Source organism: Pelophylax lessonae (genome assembly GCF_965119305.1).
Source record: "Pelophylax lessonae genome assembly, chromosome: 3".
Taxonomy (NCBI): domain Eukaryota; kingdom Metazoa; phylum Chordata; class Amphibia; order Anura; family Ranidae; genus Pelophylax; species Pelophylax lessonae.
In genome coordinates, this window is record NC_138770.1 from 977,161 (window position 1) to 997,797 (window position 20,637).

The following is a 20,637-nucleotide window of genomic DNA, read 5'->3' on the forward strand; positions in this document are numbered from 1 at the left end:
AATCTCTGGCTCTGATTGGAGGGACATTGGGAGGAGGAGCTGTGTGGTCAGTGTCATGTCATAGCAGTGGGGGAATTTCCAGGGTTGCAGCAGTCGCACTTGCGAAGGGGTCCTGCAGTTCCGCCACTGTAGGGGGGCCCGCCGCTGCTCGGTAGATCATACACTGGTCATTAATGTGCACTCTCACAGGCACACAGTCCCTGTCCATCCTCTCTGCCCGCCCATTGAGTTCAGTAGGGGAGGGAGATACAATGTTGGGAGACTGAAAGAGAAAATCAGATGACCTGGGCTGGGCCAGTAGAGTGAAAGGGAGGAGCTCTTCACCGTGTGAGGAGACCCCATGATAGGAGTTACTGGAGACACAGGAAGAAAGCCTAAGATACACTGAGACCTAGCAAGGAGGAGGGACCAAGTGATCTGCAAGAGAGGGAGTGACACTGATCTCATCCCTCAATATCAGCACTGCCACTGATTCCCACCCCCCCCCCCACCACACACACACACACACACACCAGCACTACCGCTGCCACTGATCCCCCTCCCCCCCCCACACACCAGCACATTTGCTGCCACTAAATCCATCCCCCCCACCACTGCTATCACTCATCCCATTCCATCCCCCCCAACCACCACCCTTGCCACTGATCCCATGCCCCCCTCACCACTGCCACTCATCCCATTCCCCCACCACCACTGCTCCCATCTCCCCCTCACCACTGCCACTCATCCCAGCCCCCACCACCACCGCTGCCACTCATCCCATTCCATTCCCCCCCAACCACCACCACTCATTCCATCCCACCCCTGCCACTCATTCCATTCCTCCCCACCGCTGCTACTCATCCCATCCCCTCCACCATTGCTGCCTCTCATCCCATTCCACCACCACTGCCACTTATCCCATTCCATTCCCCCTCAACCACAGCTGCCAATCATCCCATCCCCCCACCACCACCGCTGACACTGATTCCATCTCCACCCAACCACCACTGCTACCACTGATCCCATCCCCCACCACCACCGCTGCCACTCATCCCAGGGGCGTAACTAAAGTGGGTCGCAATTGCAATAGCCCAATAGAGGAACAAATCCCCTCCATTCTTCTCCTGCAGCTGCTAAAAGCTAAGTTTCCCTCCTCTCCCTCCCATAGGCATTCAGCGGCTTCAGAAGGAAAATGGAGGGGATTTGTTCTTCTATGTGTCAACCCCGCTGCCCTCCTATCCAGGTCCTGCTGCCCTCCAGCCCAGGGATAAGTGGGAAGGGCCCTGGCCGGGACTCAAGGGGGCCCCTTCATGGTTTCTTGCACTGGGACCCAGAAGGTTCTAGTTACGTCTCTGTGTCATAGGATTCTCTGACCCTGATAGGAGAGACATTGGGGGAGGAGCTGTGTGGTCAGTGTGGTGTCATAGGATTCTCTGAGTCTGATTGGAGAGACATTGGGAGGAGGAGCTGGGGGGGGGGGGCGCTGTGTGAGGTTTCTGCACACAAAGAATCATTTCTCCCTGTGCGTCCCACCTCTTCTACAATTAAAAAACTTTTTCTGTGGGCTTTGTCAGGACACATCATATTCCGGTGATCTCCGTTTACTCCGGTGACTTTACTGATCACATTTTAGGATGAATATCTGAGACTGGGATCATTGTGAAAAAGAAAAAAAACACGATTCCGGATATTTATTGCAAATTACATTTTTTTCCTCTTTCTTGTACTGGTAGACAACAGGCTTGGCAGTGGCATGCAATGCCAAGCCGCCGCAAGCAAAGCCAACAGAATACTGGGTTGTATAAAAAAGGGGATTCACTCCAGAAATAAAGAGATTATTCTCCCGCTCTACAAGACTCTGGTCCGGCCACATCTGGAGTATGCTGTCCAGTTCTGGGCACCGGTCCTCAGGAAGGATGTGCTGGAACTGGAGAAAGTCCAGAGAAAGGCAACAAAAATAATTAGGGGAATGGAGGACATCAGCTATGAGGAAAGACTACAAGCACTGAACCTATTCTCTCTGGAGAAGAGACGATTGAGGGGGGATATGATATCAATGTACAAATACTGTACTGGCGACCCTAGCATATGGAACAAACTATTCAGAGAAAGGAGATACAATAAGACACGTGGCCACTCACTAAAACTTGAGGAAAGGCGGTTTAACCTTAAAGTGCGTAAGGGGTTCTTCACTGTAAGAGCGGTAAGGATGTGGAATTCTCTTCCACAAGCAGTCGTATCAGCAGGGAGCATTGATAGTTTCAAAAAACTATTAGATGGACACCTTAAAGGCCACAACATACAGGGGTATACAATGTACGGTTTAAAGCAAACACACACACACATCATAGGTTGAACTGGATGGACTGATGTCTTTTTTCAACCTCACTAACTATGTAACTATGTAACTCTTCTTATTTGAATCCTAAAAAATAAAGACATGCATATTCCAATCCTCCCTAAATACACCCCCCCCCCACTAATAAAAGCAGTACAATGCGTTTGTCAGGAGTGTGTTGTTGTCAGGGCTGGGCTTCTGCTATTAATAGCAGCTCTCTACTCATTGCACAGAGGCTGCTCAGCTGTCTGGTAATTACCAGCCACTCATTATTCCACAGTGACTCACCTGGTTACCATTACCTGCCTCATTAGTCCAGCCTACAGCCACCCCCTTTTTGCTATTTAAACTACCTTGCTGATTTCCTCCGTGCCTTTGCCTGGTCAACATCTCCAGCATGTCTCTGCTTTGTTCCTGTTATGACTTGCCCTGGCTGACGTCTCTTCTGTTTTCTGATCCTGATTTTTGGCTTCTGACAACGCTGATTTCTGATCCCGGTTTGTCTGATTACCCGCTCTGTCTTCCAAACCCTGGCTTCTGACTACATTCCTGTTCTGTGTTATTTTTGCTATTACATTAAAGGTGTGATTTTTAATTACATTTTCTGTCACTGCCTGGTTTATGGTTCCAGACAGTTGTGCTATTGCTCCTCATTCCAGCATCCTGGTTTTGGCTGTGATGCATTATTTCTTTCTGTCTATCTGCAAAGTGAGTGATGTGGTCAGTCTCTGAGTGGAGACCAAATCTGATTGAAGTCAGCCAAGCCCGCAGTCTCATGCTTGTGATATTGCGTTTGTAACACGTGCTCCAAGCTCTCTGTTGGTCTACCCTGCTGTTTGGATTCCCTTGTTGAAGGCCTTAATTCAAATTCAGATCTCGACTACTCTCTGAACTCTGTCTGCCTTTTGACTACGGATTTGACCCTGACTATTCTGAACCTTGCCTGCCTTGTAACTGGACTGTCGTTCAACCACTCTGCCTGTCTGCCAACCGCAAGTACCTGGTTGCTGTGCTCAGTTCGTTCCTGCCCTGGTGGGGTGGCCAGGCATCATAGCATTGTGATCAAAAGGTGCTGCGCCAGAAACAAAGTGTAACATATAATGGAAATGCAATCTCAGTGTCCATATAACATAAGTGCATTCCGGTATCCAGAAACAAAGTGTAACATATATCGGAAATCAATCTGTGTATACAATAAAAAGTATAATCTCAGTGTCCATAAATCATAGGTGCATTCCGGTATCCAGAACTGTGATCACCCAATAACGTGATTAGTACAAAATACTGTGCTCCACTCCACCGCCACCAGAGATCTAAGCCTCTCACCTAAACCACTTCCCGCCCTATAGGCGATTGACGGCGGGAATGTGGTTGCATTATCCTGACCGGACGTCATATGACGGCGGCAGGATAATACGCTTTGCGCACCCCCAGGGGGTGCACAGAGCGGGGATCGGTGATGCGGCGTGTCACACTGACACACCGCATCTCCGATCTCGGTAAAGAGCCTACTGACGTAGGCTCTTTACCATGTGACCAACCGTGTCCAATCACAGCTGGTCACATAGTACACAGGAAGAGCCATTGATCGGCTTTCCTCAGTATGTGCCTGACAGTCACGAGTAAAGGAGAGCCAATCTGCGGCTCTCTTGACAGGGGGGGGGGGTCTGCACTGGTAATCAGATCACTGATTCCCAGTGCAGACCCTTGGGGGGGGGGGGTGCCACTAGAACCACCAGGGATGCCCACCCATGATCCCAGGAATGCCCAACCATGACCCCAGGGATGCCCACTATGGCCACCAAGAATGGCAATCAGGGCTCAGCGAGCCCGCCAGGGCCCTCCCCATCAGTGCTGCCCACCAGTGCCCATCATTGCCATCTATCAGTGCCGCCCACCAGTGCCCATTATTGCCCACCAGTTCTGCCTATCAGTGCCCATTAGTGCCCATCAGTGCTACCTATCAGTGCCACATATCAGTGCCCATCAGTGCTGCATATCAGTGCCACATATCATGCCACCCCATCAGTGACACCCCATCAGTGCAGCCTCATCAGTGCTCATCAGAGCAGGAAAAAATTTATTTACTTACAAAATTGTATAGCATAAACAAAAAACCTTTTTTTTTTTTCAAACTTTTCGGTCTTTTTTTTTTTTTATTTGTTTAGCAAAAAAAAAAAAACCTTGCGGTGATCAAATATTACCAAAAGAAAGCTCTATTTGTGGGGGGAAAATGACATAAATTTGGTTTAGGTACAGTGTTGCATGACCGCGCAATTCTCATTCAAAATGCAACAGCGCTAAAAGCTGAAAATTGGCCTGGGCAGGAAGGGGGTGAAAGTGCCCTGTATGGATGTGGTTAAACTTTGACCCAGAGACCTGAGCCAAACAAAGCTTTTACCCCTCAGGGGTCACAGGCAGGTGTCACCGGATGGTGTGGAGGTTTCACTAATGGATGCACTGGGACCAGCTAACCACGATGGTGCCGGTCTCACACAGGGCACAAAGAGATCACCACATAAGCAGAAAGAAATCGAATGCTCTCCGTGCGGGTAAAGCATATACAGCCGTTTATTTAACCACTTCAATACAGGGCACTTTCACCCCCTTCCTGCCTAGGCCAATTTTCAGCTTTTAGCGCTGTTGCATTTTGAATGACAATTGCGCGGTCATGCAACACTGTACCTACACCAAATTTATGTCATTTTCCCCCCACAAATAGAGCTTTCTTTTGGTGGTATTTGATCACCGCAAAGGTTTTTTCTTTTTTGCTAAACAAATAAAAAAAAGACCGAAAAGTTTAAAAAAAACAAAACGTTTTTTTGTTTACGTTGTACAATTTTGTAAATAAATACGTTTTTTCCTGCACTGATGAGGCTGCACTGACAGGCACTGATGAGGAGGCACCGATATGCGGCACTGATAAGTAGCACTGATATGCAGCATTGGTGGGCACTGATAGGTGGCACTGATAGGCGGCACTGGTGGGCAATAATGGGCACTGATAGATGGCAATGATAGGCACTGGCGGGCAGCACTGATGGGGAGGGCACTGGCGGGGAGGGCACTGGTGGGCTCCCTGAGCCCTGATTGCCATCCCTGGTGGCCATAGTGGGCATCCCTGGGATCATGGGTGGGCATCCCTGGTGGTTCTAGTGGCACCCTCCCCCCCGAGGGTCTGCACTGGTAATCAATGTTCTGATTACCAGTGCAGACCCCCCCTGTCAGGAGAGCCACAGATCGGCTCTCCTTTACTTGTGCCTGTCAGGCACGTATTGAGGAAAGCCGATCAACAGCTCTTCCTGTGTACTATATGACCAGCCGTGATTGGACACGGCTGGTCACATGGTAAAGAGCCTACGTCAGTAGGCTCTTTACCGAGATCGGAGATGCGGTGTGTCAGTGTGACACGCCGCATCACCGGTCGCCACTCTGCGCACCCCCCGGGGGGCGCGCAGAGCGCATTATCCTGCCGCCGTCATATGACGTCCGGTCAGAAAAATGCAACCACTTTCCGGACATCAATCGCCTATAGGGTGGGCGGGAAGTGGTTAAATAAAGGTACTCACAAACAGCTTCTTGGAGACACGCTCGTAATACAATAAGACCGCACAACAGAGAGGATGCAGCCAGCAGCAGGAAAGGCTCCGCCCCCTATACACGTTACAGCTTTGCCGACAGGGCGCTGACTTCAACAGTAGAGCTCTAGAGAGCATTAGATTTCTTTCTGCTTATGTGGTGATATCTTTGTGCCCTGTGTTAGAGCGGCACCATTGCGGTTAGCTGGTCCCAGTGCATCCATTAGTGAAACCTCCACACCATACGGTGACACCTGCCTGTGACCCCTGAGGGGTAAAAGCTTTGTTTTGCTCAGGTCTCTGGGTCAAAGTTTAAGGTGAGAGGCTTAGATCTCTGGTGGCGGTGGAGTGGAGCACAGTATTTTGTACTAATCACATTATTGGGCGATCACAGTTCTGGATACCAGAATGCACCTATGATTTATGGACACTGAGATTGCACTTTTTATTGTATACACAGATTGATTTCCATTATGTTACATTTTGTTTCTCGAGCAGCACCTTTTAAGTTTGATCAAATTGTATTGTGTAAGTGAATAACACTATTTTGTCTTAGCTGCCAGATCTTCTTATTTTATACACTGTTTTGGGTTTGTACACTGGTTGATTATATCCCTGCTCTGAGATTAATTCATTTATTTTTTGGTGATAACTGCGCTGATAGTTTTTCTGCCAACATTCATCATAGCATTGTGTTTAAGTCCTGGGGGCAACTGAGTATCGGTAGGCCTGCTTGCCTTATGGGAAAGGAGGCTGCTATAGGCGAAGAACACAGAATCCAGCTATAGTGTCTGACCACCTGCGCTAGGGGTAAGCGGGACATTGTTAGTAATTCTACAATAGATTGATGAGGTGAGAAGGTCATTGGTGGAAAAGGAGACATCACCAAAATGAAGGAAATGTATCAGCCCTGTAAGTGGGGGAATGCTATGACCCTGAAGGGGTACATCTAAGTTTCCACACTATATATGGCTGGGGAGAGCACGTCTTTCTATAAGTTGGTTCTTTATTTAAGTGGGCGCACTTCAGCGATTGCACAAAGCGAGAATACACAGCAAACTACTTTGAAAAACGCCAAACAGACTGCAGGTGACCTTGTTTCCTAATTCAGCTCTCCTTCCTCTCTGTAACATGCACTTTCTAAAAAATCCTTCTGATAGTTGTGTCCTCACTCCTTAATCTCTCTTTCTTCACCCCTCTTCTCCACCCCACAGCCTGTATATATCACCCTCACTTCTGTCCTCTCCCTATTACTGCACTCACCCAACTCCTGCTAATTCTAAACCCACATGCTAATAAAACCTCCAGAACCCTGAGGCACGTCCCTTCATATAAATTGCAATCCCATATTACCTCCCTCACCCTTCTGCTTCTCCCAACCTCTCGAGATTAAACCCCAAACCCTGGGCCTCCATCGCTTAACTGTACCCAAATCTCCCATCACCCCATGCCCTCTGGCAAGAGCAGCAATCCACACAATTTTCTTTTTTTACAAACAAGGTTGCTCTTTATTGAAAAAAATCAGAATTAAACAACAGTATACAACAAACGTGTAGCCATTGGCCAGTAACATAGACAGATGGGAGAAACCAGTGCGCTAGTAGCATCCGAGTAAGCGTGGTGGGGAAACATTGCATACATACAGTAACAGAAAATACAGAACCGGCAGACAAGTGAGTCAAATAGCAGCAAGGAGAAGTGGAGATAAACCGCACCATCCACCCAGGGCTGCCAAATCTTTTCGTATTTGTGGGGACAGTTTCTATTAATGTAAGTAAGTTTGTACAGAGGGAGAGCCCCGTTCACAAGGGCCACCCACGCAGTCAGCGTGGGGGGGAGGGAGAACCCCAGCGAAGAATGATTTCCTTCCTAGCATAATACAGCAACAAAGAAATCATCAGCCGCGAGTACTTACAGCGTCTAACCTTATCAGGAATGCCCAAGAGTGCCAGCTCCGGGGTGTGTGTGACAGTGAGATGGAGACGAGTGTTCAGGAGGTCAAACACAGCACCCCAAATCTCCTCCACCCGTGGGCAAGTCAAAAACATATGCAAGTAAGAGCCCTCAGCTACTAAACATTTAGGGCAGTCGGCCGATCTCGCAGGATACATTCTGTGCAGTCCCAGTGGAGTGAAATAAACTCTGTGCAGAAATTTAGTATGGATAAGTTTGTCTCTAGAGGCAATGACCGATCTGGAACCATTTCCCAGGTAGTCCTCCCATTCCTCCCTATCTAGGGCAGGCAAATCCGAAGACCAGCATTGCCAAAGACGCTCCAGGGCAGGAGAGTCCGTAACCAACAAGGTAGCGTAAAGGGCAGAAAGAGGCTTGGGGAGCTCAGCCTGCGCGAGCACATCCTCCAGACAATCGGTCTGTAGTACCGGGGTGGTCGGGAATTGGGCACGAACCGCATGTCGCAGTTGGAGGTAGGGGAAACCTATCCAGTGAGGCAGGGCAAAGGAGCCACGCAAGTCCGGAAGTGTGCCAAGTGGCATAATGTCTTTTAGCCGCTGGATGCCACATCGGGCCCACACCTGCGGATCAGGAAGCATCCGCAAATGAGGGAGCGACGGGTTGCCCCACAGGGGCTGATAAGGAGACCAAGTATTAGGCTCGAGAAACCGCACTCTGGCCACCTTCCAAACCCAGAGAGTAGTCCTGGTGGGGAGGGGAAGAGACGGATAAGCACCCGCGCCACGGTAGGCCAGGTTGCCAAGACCCGCCAGGGAGCTCAGACAAGCAGCCTCCAGGCACATTTCTGCATTCGACCTAGACCCCGCAAACCACAAGTGTATGGTAACCAGGACGGCCGCCCAAAAATAAAATTTGAAATGAGGAAGGGCCAGTCCCCCCGAGGACACCGGGAGTTGTAAGGTAGAGCACGCCAGCCGGGGATGCGAGCCAGCCCACAAAAAAGAGCCGATACAGGCGTCCAGGTCACGGAAAAAAACTGTGGGGATCCACGATGGGGAATGGCGAAAAACAAAGAAATTTAGGCAAAAAAATAATTTTGATGATGTTAATGCGGCCCAAAAGATTCAGAGGCACGGACCCCCAGCCCGCACAGCGCTCACGAAGTCGGTCCAGGATAGGAGCAACATTGCGAGAGAGGTAATCTCTGGGGTCTTTAGTGATCCTGACATCCAGGTACTTAAATTTGTCAACCGACAACAGGGGGGAAGGGGCCGCCAGGGTCCTCGCATTCGGATCTAGGGTAAACAAAACTGATTTGGTCCAATTAATACGTATCCCCGAAAACCCGCCGAAGGATTCAAAAATGGCCAGGGCAGCCTGAAGGGACGAGGATGCATCGGCTAAATAGAGCAGGGTATCATCAGCATACAGGGACACCTTTTCCTCAAGGGGACCAATCCACCAGCCGCGCACAGCCTCCAAGGAGTGAAGCAAGGCCGCCAGGGGCTCCACCGCCAGGGCAAAAAGACCCGGCGAGAGAGGGCACCCCTGCCTTGTCCCCCTACGCAACGGAAAGGCAGCAAAAGTAGCACCATTAGTGCGAACTCGGTCCAGCGGGCAACGATAGAGCAGGCGCAACCAACCCATAAAGCGAGGGCCAAACCCAAAACGACGGAGCACAGACCAGAGATAGGGCCACTCGACCGAGTCGAAGGCCTTCTCCGCGTCGAGGGAGGCCACTACCCATTGACCAGGATTAAGATGTAAAGGCAGAGAGGTTCAGTTGAAGACAACGGAGATGAATATCCGTCCCTTCTCTGGCATAAAACCGGTCTAATCCACATGCACAAGATCCTCAATGACCGAGGTCAAACGAATGGCCAAGACCTTGGCCAAGAGCTTGGCATCAGCATTCAGCAGGGAATTAGGATGGTACGAGGCACAGTCCTCTGGGTCCTTACCAAGCTTAAGTATTAGTACAATGAGGGCCTCAGAGAAGGAGTCCGGGCAAGGCGTCCAAGTCCGTGAACCGACCCAACAGCTCCACCAAGCGTGGAGCCAGGGATTCCTGAAAAGAGGAATAAAATTCCACAGGGATACCATCCGGGCCCTTGCCAGACAGAGCGATCTGGACCTCCTCCAGCGTGATAGGACTATCTAAGCGGTCTCTAACCTCATCATCCAATTCCGGGAGCGAAATACCGGCTAGAAAACACTCCAGACCATCTGCGCTATAATTCACCCTAGAAGTGTATAGAGTGAGATAATAATCCCAAAAACAATCATTAATATCAGGTAATTCAGACAACAGGGTGCCTGACAGCGACCGGATCCAACCAATGTGTGTGACGGCAGTCTGTTCCATCGACAGCCAGGCCAAGAGGCGCCCATTCTTGTCACCATATTCAAAAATACGTTGGGCTGTCGAGAGAAGGGACTTTTCAGCAGACATGGGAGTAAGTCACACATGTGCAAGTCACAAGCAAGCAAGTCTCAAGTCTTAACCTTCAAGTCTCAAGCAAGTCCCAAGTTACTGTGGCGAAAAGCAAGCAAGTCAAGTCGAGTCACTGATAGAAGTCAAGCAAGTCAAGTCAAGTCATTTATTTTGGTCAAGTCACAAATCAAGTCAAAATACTGATCTACCCCAATTTTCACCTTTAAATCAGTTAAAAGTCAGTGGTCAGGAAAGGTTTTGTTTTATTTTCAACATTAACAAAACTGCTTAGTGCTTTTTTCTTGGCATATTAAAGAAACACTTTGAATGCCCAAACAGCTCAAAATAATTAATAAGTTTAGATGTACGTAATCCCCTTTAAAAATGCTTTTACCAATGGAAACATTTTTTTTTTTTTTTATTGCAAGGAAATACCTTTTTTTCTTCTTTATTCATCCGCACTTCCGGGTCCAGCCGCTTATAGGCGATTACGTCAATAGGCGATTCCAAGCAGCCCTTGCGTATCGCCTAGTGACGAAATCTCGCATTATTACACCAGCACCAGCTGTACTCAGAGATGTATTGCTTGGAGTCCGTGCCCCGCCTCCTCTCAGTGAACTTTACGGGATGTATTACTTTGAGTCTCCTCTCACGGAGCACGGACTCCAAGCAATACATCTCTGAGTACAGCTGGTGCCGGTGTAATAATGCGAGATTTCGTCACCAGGCGATTACATCCCAGCAGCCCTTGCAAATCGCCTAGTGACATAATCGCCTATAGGCAGCCAGACCCGGAAATGCGGATGAATAAAGAAGAAAAAAAGGGATTTCCTTGCAAAAAAAAAATAAATAGTTTACATTGGTAAAAGCATTTTAAAGGGGATTACGTACATCTAAACTTATTAAAATGGGTGGAACTCCGCTTTAAGTATTTCCATTGTTAAACAGCCAGTGTCCTAAAAATAAGAACACACTGAGGTGTTTTAAGTGACTGTGGTGTCAGAAACATAACAGGCACATTCATTTTGCCTTAAAACATCTTGAGAAAATGCTAATATTTAATAACTTAAAAAAGTAAAGTCATTTGGAGTCATACGTCTCAAGTCAAAGTCAAGTCTCAAGTCATGAATACCAAGTCAAAGTCAAGTCAAGTCTTTTATTAATTTTAGTCAAGCAAGTCTCAAGTCCTCAAACTGGTGACTTAAGTCTGACTTAAGTCAAGTCATGTGACTCAAGTCCCCCACCTCTGCTTTTCAGTGGCAGCAGCCCTGCACACCGAAAGATCACGGAGCGCCCGCTGGAAGGATGCATAATGGACCTTCTGCGGGCCACAGCAATACGAGTGATATACATACCCCGCAGCCAGGCCTTGAAGGCATCCCACAAGACCAAGGGATCAGGATGCTCTTCATTGTGTGACCAGATAACATTGTGTGAGATAACTCAGCTGGCAGGGCAGCAAAAATAGAGGGCTCCATAATCCAGTATCTGGACAGTCGCCAGCCACCACCCGACCTCTCAGCAGACACCCGGAGGGAAAGCAAAAAGGGGGCATGGTCAGAAATACCCCTAGGCAGAATAGAGGCCAATGTGACCATTCAAATGACCTTCAAAGAGGCCAGGGCTAAGTCACTTCGGGAGAAAGTCCGATGAGAGGCCGAGTGACAGGTAAACGCCCTATCCGATGGGTGTAAGCACCGCCAGACGTCCATCAAAGAGAAGGTGGACATCCAGCGGGCCAAGGCGTCACACCAGCCCGAGGGGGGGTGGAGGCGGTCCAGAGTGGGGGACATATTGAAATCACCCAACAATAGTACATTAGATACATCAAAAGAAATAGTCAGCTGCATAATGGTGTAAAGAAAATCATGGTCAACAGGGGGAGGCAAATAAAGACCCACCAAGAGGAAGGGCACAGAGTGTATGGTAGCATGTAGCAGTACATAGGGGCCGGCCGGGTCGGTCCGAACCTCCAACAAATGAAAAGGCAGGGACTGGTGCACGAGGACACTGACTCCCCTGGTGTAACAGGAATACGTGGCATGGTAATGAGAGCCCACCCAGGCCCAGAGTACGAGAGCCCAGCAGGTGAGTCTCCTGTAAGACACAAATGTGGGGGGTATATCTGCGCAGGAAGGTGAAGACCAGGGAGCGCTTGACCGCAGAGTTCATACCCCGCACATTCCAAGAAATCACATCAACCTTCGCCATGAAGAGCTGGGATTTCTAGCAGCAATAGGATAGGCATACACCACCACGCCACTGACACCAGAAGGGCCAGGCCACCTGCCCACCGTCTAGGCAGCAGCAGGGGCCCGGCAGAGGGCCTCAGCCACACTAGAACACACACACAAAGAGCAACCATAAGTAGAAAACTCCCAACAAAAAAACAAACAAAAAAGACCGTGTGCGCCGAACAGTCTGTTGCTTGCCGGGCGCTCGGGTTCGGCACATCGCGGATCGGGTGGACAGATTATTGGGTGGGGCTGGGGAAGACCCAGCTGTTATGGTACACGTGGGTACCAATGACATAGGCAGAGGAAGATGGAGAGTCCTAAATGATTTCAGGGACTTAGGAGCTAAGTTGAGGTGTAGGACCTCCAAGGTAGAATTTTCCAAAATACTACCTGTACCTCGAGCCACACCAGAGAGGCAGCGGGAGATTAGGGAAGTTAACAAGTGGCTCAGGAGCTGGCGTAGTAAGGAGGGTTTTGGGTTCCTGGAGAACTGGGCCGACTTCTCAGTCGGTCACCGGCTCTTTGGTAGGGACGGATTGCACCTAAATGGGGAGGGTGCAGCCGTACTGGGTGAGAAGATGGACAAAAAGTTAGAGGGGCTTTTAAACTAGGTGATGGGGGGGAGGGTACAGATGTAGAATTAGCCAGTGGAAAGCAAGTTTCAGAGGGCAGAAATGGGGGCATTAGCGGTAGGGTGTTCGGAGCTCCTATACCCAGGGTGGGTATGGGGAAAAATCAAGAGAGCAGCCTAAAAACATCAAATGAGGATATATGTAACCGGTCAAAATTAAGAGGTTTGTATACCAATGCCAGAAGCCTGGCCAACAAGATGGGAGAGCTGGAGCTGCTGATGTTTGAGGAGGACTTAGATTTTGTGGGGATAACAGAAACTTGGTTTGACAGCTCTCATGACTGGATGGCGACCATTCAGGGGTATTCCCTTTATCGCAGGGATAGAGAAGGTAAAAAAGGGGGAGGGATATGTCTGTATATTAAGAACAGTATACAGGTAAATATGAGGGATAATATTAATAATGGAGCTATGGACGAGGCAGAATCCCTATGGGTAGAATTTCAAAGGGAAGGCACGGTGGCGGTAATATTGGGCGTATGCTATAGGCCCCCCAACCAGAGGGAGGAGGGGGAGGCGGACCTCATTTTACAGATAGGATTGGCAGCAAGGATGGGAAATATCATTATAATGGGGGACTTTAATTATCCTGATATAGACTGGGCAGAAGGAACTGCACACTCAGCCAAGGCTAGGCAGTTCCTAAATGTTTTGCAGGACAATTTCATGGGTCAGATGGTGAATGCACCGACAAGAAACAATGCGGTACTTGACCTACTGATTACCAACAATACAGACCTGCTCAAGGATATAGAAATACGGGGCAACTTAGGAAACAGTGACCATAGGTCAATAAGTTTCAGTATTAATTACAGTAATAGGAAGCAGAGGGGTAATATAGGACGCTGAATTTCAAAAGAGCCAATTTCCCAAAACTGCGCTCGCTGCTAGAAAATATAAATTGGGATAGAACCCTGGGAACAAAGAACACGGGGGAAAAATGGGAGTGCTTCAAGAGCATACTTAACAAGGGGATTGACCAGTGCATTCCAAAGGGAAATAAATTTAAAAGAGCAAAACTAAACCCTGGGTGGCTAAACTCCAACATAAAAATGCATATTAGTGCTAAAGAAAAGGCCTTCAAAAAATACAAGACTGAGGGGTCATTGGCAGCATTCAAGCATTACAAAGAGTGTAATAAGAAATGTAAAGACGAAATCAGGGTGGCTAAAATAGAACACGAGAGACATATAGCGGAGGAGAGTAAAAAGAACCCCAAGAAATTCTTTAAGTGTATAAACAGTAAGAAAGCGAGGCCAGAACACATTGGCCCCATAAAAGATGACAAAGGAAATATGGCCACTGAGGACAGAGAAAAGGCGGAAGTGTTAAATAATTTCTTCTCTTCAGTCTTCACAAAAGAATCGGGGGCTACACGAACCTAGCTTGTAAGGCCGAACTAAACAACACACCTCAGGAAATACCGCCATGGCTAACAGAAGATAGACTTAAAACTAAACTAGAGAAACTTAACATAAATAAATCACCGGGACCGAATGGCTTGCACCCGAGGGTTCTTAAAGAGCTCAGCCAGGTGATTGCCAGACCATTATTCTTGATCTTTAAGGATAGTTTACAGACGGGTATGGTGCCAGCTGATTGGAAAAAAGCCAACGTGGTACCAATATTTAAAAAGGGGCCGAGATATATCCCGGGTAACTATAGGCCGGTCAGCCTAACATCTGTAGTCTGCAAGATTTTGGAGGGGATGTTAAGGGACCACATACAAGACTTTAGTCATGAAAATGGTATTATTAGTAGTAATTAGCATGGATTCATGAAAAATCGTTCTTGCCAAACCAATCTATTAACCTTCTATGGTGAAGTGAGCTGCCACCTAGATAAAGGTAAGCATGTGGATGTGGTGTATCTGGATAAAGGAAGGCCTGTGGATGTAGTGTACCTGGACTTCGCAAAGGCCTTTGACACCATTCCCCACAAACGCTTACTGTTCAAACTAAGGAAGGTAGGTATGGACCATAAAGGTGAGTACCTGGATAGAGAACTGGCTCCAGGGGAGGTTGCAAAGGGTGGTGATTAATGGGGAGTACTCGGATTGGGCAGGTGTGGAAAGCGGGATCCCCCAGGGTTCTGTCCTGGGACCAATCCTGTTTAATTTATTCAGAAATGATCTAGAAGAGGGGATATCGAGTAAAATCTCAGTATTTGCGGATGATACTAAACTAAGCATGCCACTATCTTCTGGGCAGGATGTGGAAACCTTACAAGCGGACCTGAACAAAATAATGGTGTGGGCAACTACATGGCACATGAGGTTTAATGTTGAAAAATGTAAAGTAATGCACCTGGGTGCCAGAAACCAGAAAGCAAGCTACTCACTAGGTTGGGGGGGGGAAACCTCTGGGTCTACAATGGAAAAGGACCTGGGGGTACTGGTGGACAACAGGCTTGGCAGTGGCATGCAATGCCAAGCTGCTGCAAGCAAAGCCAACAGAATACTGGGATGTATAAAAAAGGGGATTCACTCCAGAAATAAAGAGATTATTCTCCCACTCTACAAGACTCTGGTCAGGCCACATCTGGAGTATGCTGTCCAGTTCTGGGCACCGGTCCTCAGGAAGGATGTGCTGGAACTGGAAAGAGTCCAGAGAAGGGCAACAAAAATAATTAGGGGTATGGAGGACATCAGCTATGAGGAAAGACTACAAGCACTGAACTTATTCTCTCTGGAGAAGAGACGATTGAGGGGGGGATATGATATCAATGTACAAATACTGTACTGGCGACCATAGCATATGGAAAAACCTATTCAGAGAAAGAAAAAACAAGAAGACACGTGGCCACTCACTAAAACTAGAGGAAACCTTAAAATACGCAGGGGGTTCTTCACTGTAAGAGCAGTAAGGATGTGGAATTCTCTTCTGCAAACAGTCGTATCAGCAGGGAGCATTGATAGTTTCAAAAAACTATTAGATGGGCACCTTAAAGACCACAACATACAGGGGTATACAATGTACAACATACAGGGGTATACAATGTACGGTTAAAAGCAAACACACACACACACATAATAGGTTGAACTGCATGGACTGATGTCTTTTTTCAACCTCACTAACTATGTAACAATGGACTCACTTCCTCAGACCCTGTGGATGGAAGGGAGGTGGAGTGGGAATCCTTCTAGCCCCACATAGCATCTTTCAGGTACTTCACCCACCTGCCTCTCTGTCACTCTCCTCATTTAAGGCACATTGTATATATTGATTTTCCCCAGTTTCTTTTAGAAGTGCTGTGATCCATCTGCCTCCTGGACTCATATCAACCTTTCTTGATGACTTGCCACCCTACTTTCCCTTTTCTGAAATTCCCAAAATCATTCTTGGTGACTTAAACTAACACTCCTGCTACTTCTAAACTTTTCAGTCTAAACTCCTCTTTTGACCTGAAGCAATAGATTCATGCTTCCACTTTGATGGCAACACCCTTGACTATGTATTCTCCTACCTATGCACTCGGTGCAAGCTCTCCAACAATCCTTTTTCTCTCTCTGATCACCACAATATTAGTTTCATAATCTCCGAGACCTTCACCTCTTCTCCCTCCAACCACCTAACAGTTACCCATAGAAACCTTTGCCACCTAAACCTTCTCTTTCCTGCTACTGACCACCTCTATGACAAAATATCACCCATGTCCTGCCCCAATCTAACCACTTCTGTCTACAATATATCTCTGTCCTCCACCCTGGATGAGCTCACCCCCCTCAGTACACACAGATTTAGGCCCCGACCCCTACAACCGTGGCAAACAGATGAGAAGTCTCAAAAAACATCTCTTGAGCGCCTGTGGTGTAAGAATAAGTCTTCTAAAGACTTCAACCAATATAAATCTGCCCTCAAAAAATACAAATCCTGTCTCCTCACTGCCAAGCAGATCTATTTTATCACTCTCATTAACAACTTATCTTCCCATGCCCATCAACCCTTCTCTGACCTTAACGCTACTTCGTACTCCACTGCCTTCATCCACTAACTGATCCACTGCCCAGGAGATCGCCAATCACTACAAAAAAAGATTGATACAATTCATGATGAAATCTCCCCTGTACAGATATCACTCCATATTCACCGGCACAATCAACTCTTCCATTTTTCAACCCTGCTGCTATACACAAGGTTGCTAAACTTTTTTCAACACCCACCTAACCACCTGCTCCCTGGACCCTTGCAAATATTGCGGTCACCCTCTGACTCTATCCTACACTCTTTATCCAACATCTTCAATCACTCCCTCTCTTCAGGCATCACTCCCATACTTAAAAAACCTTAATTGGACCCCACCAATCTTAACAACCTACACCCTATCTCCTTGCTCCCCTTTTCCTCCAAACTTCCTGAATGTCTAGTCTACAAACAACTGAGCGCCCATTTCACTGACAATAATCTTCTTGATCCCTTTTAATCAGGATTTCATCCTCAACACTCCACGAAACCGCTCTCCTTAAACTCCCAAAACATCTGCTAATGGCCAAATCCAATGGACACTATTCTGTACTCCTACCTCTGGACCTCTCTGCTGCGTTTGACACAGTAAACCACCCCCTCCTTCTTAAAAAACTCCAATCCTTTGGCCTCCGTGACCGTGACTGTACTCTTCGCTAGTTCTCATCCTACCTATCCCACCACACCTTCAGAGTCACAACTTTACTTCCTCCTCTCCTCTTCCTTTCTTGGTCGGGGTCCCACAAGGTTCTGTTCTTGGACCACTCCTGTTCTCCATCTAAACCTCTTGCCTGGGTGAGCTCATAGCCTCCATGCCTTCCAATACCATTTCTACACTGATGACACCCAAATATTTGTCTCTATCCCTCAGCTCACTCCATCAGTCTCCTCACATATAACTAATTTACTAAAAGACATATAAACATGGATGTCACATCACTTTCTCAAACTCAATCTATCAAAAAAAATGAGCTCATAATATTTCCTTCCCCACGTGCCCCTTCCCCTGAATTCTGTGTCAAAATCAACTTCTCAACTATCCACTCGTCCCCACATTTCAGGGTGCTAGGTGTAATTCTGGACTCTGAACTATCCTTTTGGCCCCACATCCAAATTAGCCTCCTCAATATCTCCAGAATACCCCCCTTCCTAACCAATAACACCATAAAGCTCCCAGTTCCCTCCATGGTCATCTCTTGCCTCAACTATTGAAACTTCCTCCTCATTAGATTACCTTTTCATGGGTTACCACCCCCCCTTCTCTGCCAATCCCTCAACTGGCTTCCATTCAGTGTCCTCCACCCCTCTTTGCCAAACCCTCCACTGGCTTCCATTCAGTGTCCTCCACCCTTCTCTGCCAAACCATCCACTGGCTTCCATTCAGTGTCCTCCACCCCTCTCTGCCAATCCCTCCACTGGTTTCCATTCAGTGTCCTCCACCCCTCTCTGCCAATCCCTCCACTGGCTTCCATTCAGTGTCCTCCACCCCTCCCTGCCAATCCCTCCACTGGTTTCCATTCAGTGTCCTCCACCCCTCCCTGCCAATCCCTCCACTGGTTTCCATTCAGTGTCCTCCACCCCTCTCTGCCAATCCCTCCACTGGTTTCCATTCAGTGTCCTCCACCCCTCTCTGCCAATCCCTCCACTGGCTTCCATTCAGTGTCCTCTACCCCTTCCTGCCAATCCCTCCACTGGCTTCCATTCAGTGTCCTCCACCCCTCCCTGCCAATCCCTCCACTGGTTTCCATTCAGTGTCCTCCACCCCTCTCTGCCAATCCCTCCACCGACTTCCATTCAGTGTCCTCCACCCCTCCCTGCCAATACCTCCAGTGGCTTCCATTCAGTGTCCTACACCCCCCCCCCGCCAATCCCTCCACTGGCCTCCATTCAGTGTCCCCGATAGCCATCCAAAACTCAGCTCTCAGTTACATCACTAACCTAGTCTCACAATACCAACCAAAACATTCTCTTTGTTCCTCCCAAGACCTCCTGCTCTCTAGCTCCCTCGTTACCTCCTCCCATGCTTGACTCTAGGGATTCTCCTGAGCCTCTCCCATCTTCTGGAACTCCCTATCCCAATTTGTCTATCTCCTACTCTGACCACTTTTAGTTCATCCCTGAAAATCCTTCTCTTCAGAGAAGCTTTTCCTGCCTCACCTAACTGGAGTTTTATTTTCTCCATCAGCTCATCCCCCACAGTAATTGCCTTTTGTATCCTTTGACCCTCCTTCTTAGATTGTAACCTCTAATGAGCATTGTAACTGTACTGTCTGCCGTCACGTTGTGCAAACTGTTGGCACAATACAGGGGCGTAACTACAGGGGTTGCAATTGCAACCGGGCCCCATGCTCCACCTGGATACGAGGGGTGGTGGGGGCAGCATGTAGAGAAATTACTGTCCTCCTTTTTCCTGCTGTAGCTGCAGGAGGAAAATGGAGGAGATTGGTTCCTCTGTATGCTGCCCCCGCAACTCCTCCTATCCAGTTCACTTGTGTTCTGCTGTCTCTGGGCCCCTGTGTGCACCCCTGCCCCCCCACCCCCCACTGTGCTCCCTCCCCTCTCCTGCCAGCTGCTGCAGGGGATGTGTCACAATAGAGAACCAGGAAGGGGTCCTTTTATGAAATGAACAGAGTCATAGTCAGTGACATTGTGAAAAAATAAAATAAAATTATAAAAATACTACATTTAAAGTATCAAAAAATAAAAACTACTGACACCAGTGGGGGAACTTCCAGGATCACAAAGGTCACACTTGCGACCAGGCCCTGGCATTCCACCACTGTGGGAAGGGCCCCAAGATGGCAGGAAAGGGGCCCACTGCAGAACTTTGAAAGGGTCCTGCTGCAAGACTGTAATAAAGGGCCCCACAATGAGAGCAAAGGGCCCCAGGATCCACGTGAAGAGCACCAGGCTTGAAGGGAAGGGCCCCAGCTAGGGGTTTGGGGGTCCTTCTTTGTTTCTTGCACCGGGGCCCGGCGCCTCTGGCACAATATAAATTCTGTATAATAATAATAATATAAGTGTGTATCATCATCTGCTGGAGATAAAAGAAGTAACAGTGACTATGGAGAAAGAGGACGGACATGACGGGGGGGGGGGGGTTACTGGGTGTAAATAGAAAATAATATCTTATTACCTCCTCTGCTACCACTTCCAGCAATGTCTCCTTGCTACTTCGTCCCAACTCACCTATCCCCCGGAAATTCCTTTTTATACCTGACATCACTTCCTGTCTTCCATAGAGACTTCCTGTCTGGGTAGAAGTGAGATCACCACCTTGTGGAGCTCAGAGGAACTGCCACCTCTAGAAACGTCTCGTAGTGTGAACACGTCCTTGTGCTGTGTGTGTATGTACTGTATATCCTTATAGATGGGTCATCTCCACTCCCACCAAGGGGGGGGGGGGAGAAATATATTACTGCCTATTACAATAAGGTGACCAGATTTTTAAAATTAAATCTGGGGACATTTATTTTTTATTGGCAAATGGTAAACTATTTTATAAGCATGTTTTCTTCAAATGATATGTGCGGTGTATGTGGGATGTGTTTATGGAGTGGT

At 48.0% G+C, this 20,637-nt stretch overlaps 2 protein-coding genes across 2 annotated transcripts in view; one reads left to right on the forward strand and one right to left on the reverse strand.

Moving 5' to 3' along the window:
* Window positions 1-20,637, reverse strand: part of LOC309549119 (uncharacterized protein) — a 2,919,967-nt gene that overhangs the window by 489,138 nt on the left and 2,410,192 nt on the right. The gene's annotated exons all lie outside the window — the stretch shown is intronic.
* The window catches only part of LOC309549117 (uncharacterized protein), a 4,285,597-nt gene that overhangs the window by 378,477 nt on the left and 3,886,483 nt on the right, over window positions 1-20,637 (forward strand).